At 40.2% G+C, this 3,946-nt stretch overlaps 1 protein-coding gene across 2 annotated transcripts in view; it reads left to right on the forward strand.

Annotated features, from left to right (window-relative positions):
* LOC116883832 (zinc finger protein 431-like) overlaps nt 1-3,946 on the forward strand; it is a 93,802-nt gene that overhangs the window by 21,635 nt on the left and 68,221 nt on the right. The window lies entirely within an intron of this gene.

Below are 3,946 nucleotides of genomic sequence, written 5' to 3' on the forward strand. Positions count from 1 at the left end.
GACAGAATGGTTCCAAGGATATTAATAATTAAAGAGAGCTTTTAGGACACAAAATATGATGTTTGTTTCTGTAATTTCACATTTACATAAGGAAAATTGTAGCTAATATTCATTTGCTATACAATGTAAGGGTCTGAAAATTGTTGAAGACCCCACACTCTGATAGTATACAAAAACAAAGAGGGCATATTGTGCAGAAACAATCATCATTCAGGGGTCAATCATGATTTGAAATAGCAACCCCAGACAAATGACCCTCCAGTGTCACAGGCTGTCAGTGGTCTGCATGCCTTCGTCATGAACTTCTAACCATATAATGAAATAGGGCTGCCCAGTGCAGATGGCCTATTCTGAGAAAAGATATTTCCCATTTTTTGTGGTTATCCCCTGGCTGGTCTCTGGGGGTATGGTTTTATGAATTTGTTCTAGATTCTATGGTCTGTTCCTAGAGCTGGTGTCTCAGGACTTTCTCTATATTAATTAGGCTCTACTTCTTAAGCTGGTGTTTTATGGCTGTTTTTTAAATTAGGCCTGGTCTTACAAATGGATACAAAAGAGTTGCCTCAGTGGAGATAAATGGGGTTTATCTTTCCCTTTCAAACTGATTCTCCAGAAATGGCGTTTATCTTGTTCTTTCAATATGAGAATGCAGACAACCCTGGCAGAAAAGCAGGAAGTGCATGCCAATCACAGTGGAGCACTATTGGTAGCCAGCACATCTTCCTCAGTGGGAGGTGAAAACACACATCTGCATTAGCAGAGGTTTTCCAGATGAACAGAACCCAAAGCATGGCTCTCTCTATGTATGGATGAAGTGGATATAGAGAAATGTCTCATGGAATGTTGTCCAACAAGTAAAACAATAACTGCAACAATGGCAAGTTGAAGAATACAGTCGTGTCTTTATGACTCAGCTGGTCTTCAGCATATACCAGATTTCCTAACACAGAATCTCTAACGGTAGAAAAATGAGGTGATCTCTCTTACCAGAGTGTGGCAGGAAGAAAAAGAAAAATACTTACCATCTTCGTTATCCTTATATATGTAAGCTTCCACCAGAAGAAATGGCCTAGATAAAGATTTTTCTTGCCAACTCATAAGCTCCACTAAAAAAGGGGAATGGGTTCCCATAGTAAATATTCCAATAAGAAAAATCCCTCAGAGTGCTCACCTGTTTCAGTTTAAGGAACTGACTGCAGTCATTTGACCTGAAGTGCATTTATCCTCATCCTGAATGCTCTGTGTCTCAAGGAATCTTCTGTAGAAGATTCCATTTTTCTTTCTTTTCTTTTCTTTTACTGGATATTATCTTTATTTACACTTCATATGTTATCACCTTTCCTGTTTTCCCTTTCAGAAACCCCCTGTCACATAGCCCCTCCCCTGCTTCTCTGAGGGTGCTCTGAAAAACCCACCCACTCTCACCTGCCTTCGTGGCATTGCCCTACACTGAATCATCGAGCCTTCGCAGGCCCAAGTGCCACTCCTCCCACTGGTGTCCAACAAGGCCATTCTCTGCTATATATGTAGCTGAAGCAAAGGGTCCCTCCATGTGTACTCTTTTGTTGGGTGTTTAGTCCCTGGAAGCTCTGGGGGGGTCTGCTCCATTGATATTGTTGTTCTTCCTATGGGGTTGCAAACTCCTTCAGCTCCTCCAATCCTTTCTTTAACTCCTCCATTGGGGACCCCGAACCCAGTCCAGTAGTTGGCTGTGAGCATCCAACTCTATATTTGTGAGGCTATGGCCAAGCCTCTCAGGAGACAGCTATATCAGGCTCCTGTCAGCAGGCACTTCATGGCATCTGCAATAGTGTCTGAGTTTGGTGACTGTATATGGGATGGATCCCCAGGTGGGTCAGTCTCTGGATGGCCTTTCCTTCAGTCTCTGCTCCACACTTTGTCTCCTTATTTCCTCTTGTGTGTATTTTGTTCTTTCTTCTAAGAAAGACTGAAGCATCCACACTTTGGTCTTCCTCCTTCTTGAGCTTCAGGTAGTCAGTGAATTGTATTGTGGGTATTCTGAGCTTTTGGGCTAATATCTACTTATCAGTTTGTGCATACCATGTGTGTTCCTTTGTGGTTGGGTTACCTCACTCAGGATGATATTTTCTAGTTCCATCCATTTGCCTAAGTATTTCCCAAAGTCACTGTTTTAATAGCTTAGTTATACTCAATTGTGTAAATATACCACATTTTCTGTATCCATTCCTCTGTTGAAGACATCTGGGTCCTTTTCAACTTCTGGCTATTATAAATGAGGCTGCTATGAACATAGTGGAGCATGTGTGTTTGTTATATGTTGGAACATCTTTTCGGTAAAGACACAGAAGTGGTATAGCTGGGTACTCAGGGAATACTATGTCCAGTTTTCTGAGGAACCACCAGACTGATTTCCAGAGTGTTTGTCCCAGCTTGCAATCCCACCAGCAATGGAGGAGTGTTCCTCTTTTTCTACAGCCTCGAAGACATGTGCTGTCACCTGAGTTTTCGATCTTAGCCATCCTGACTGGTGTGAGGTAGAATCTCAAGGTTGTTTTGATTTGCATTTCCTTGATAACTAAGGATGCCGAACATTTCTTTAGGTGCTTTCTCGGCCATTTGATATTCCTCAGTTGAGCAGTCTTTGTTTAGCTCTGTACCCCACTTTTTAATAGGGTTATTTGATTTCTGGAGTTTACCTTCTTGAGTTCTTTTATATGTTATATGTTAGCCCTCTATGGGATGTAGGTCTGGTAAAGATCTTTTCCCAATCTGTTGGTTGCCGTTTTGTCCTATTAACAGTGCTCTTTGCCTTACATAAGCTTTGCAATATTATGAGGTCCCATTTATCAAATGTTGATCTAGAGCATAAGCCACTGGTGTTTTGTTCAGGAAATTTCTCCCTGTGCCCATGTGGTCGAGGCTCTTCCCAACTTTCTCTTCTATTAGTTTCAGTGTATCTTGTTTTATGTGGACCTCCTTGATCCATTTCAACTGGCGCATTTTACATGGAGATAAGAGTGGACTGGTTTGCATTCTTCTACATGCTGACTGCCATTTGAACCAGCATTTTGTTGAAAATGCTCTCTTTTTTTCCATTGGATATAAATCACTATATATACAAACTCAAAAAAAACAAAACAAAACAAACAAACAAACCAACAACAACAACAACCTAAAGAGCATCTCATTAGATGCTTAGAATACATTTGACAAAATTCAACACCCTTTCATGTTAAAAGTCTTGGAAAGATCAGGAGTTCAAGGCCCATACCTAAACACAGTAAAAGCAATATACAGCAAACCAGTAGCCAACATCAAACTAAATGGAAACTTGAAGCAATCCCACTAAAATCAGGGACTAGACAAAGCGGCCTTATCTCTCCCTACCTATTGTATATAGTACTTCAAGTCCTAGCCAGAGCAAAGAGACAAAAAAAAAGGAGATCAGAGGATTAAAAATTGGAAAGGAAGAAGTCAAAATATCATTATTTGCAGAAGATATGATGATATACTTAAGTGACGCCAAAAAACCCACCAGAGAACTACAAAACCTGATAAATAGCTTCAGCAAACTGGCTGGGTATAAAGTTATCTCAAACAAATCAGTAGCCTTCCTCTACTCAAAGGGTAAACAGAATGAGAAAGAAATTAGGGAAATGACACCCTTCGCAGTAGTCACAAATAATATAAGATTCCTTGGTGTGACACTAAGCGAGCGAGTGAAACGTATGTATGACAAGAACTTCAAGTCTGAAATAAGAAATTGAAGAAGAATTCAGAATTTGGAAAGATCTCCTATGCTTGTGGACTGGCATAGATTAATTGGCAAGATTAATATAGTAAAGATGGCCATCTTGCCAAAAGCAAACTACAGATTTATGCAATCCCCATCAACATTCCAACTCGAAGAGTTAGATAGAGCAATTTGCAAATTCATTTGGAATAACAAAAAAACCTAATGCTA

Source organism: Rattus rattus, chromosome 14, assembly GCF_011064425.1.
Source record: "Rattus rattus isolate New Zealand chromosome 14, Rrattus_CSIRO_v1, whole genome shotgun sequence".
Classification (NCBI taxonomy): Eukaryota; Metazoa; Chordata; class Mammalia; order Rodentia; family Muridae; genus Rattus; species Rattus rattus.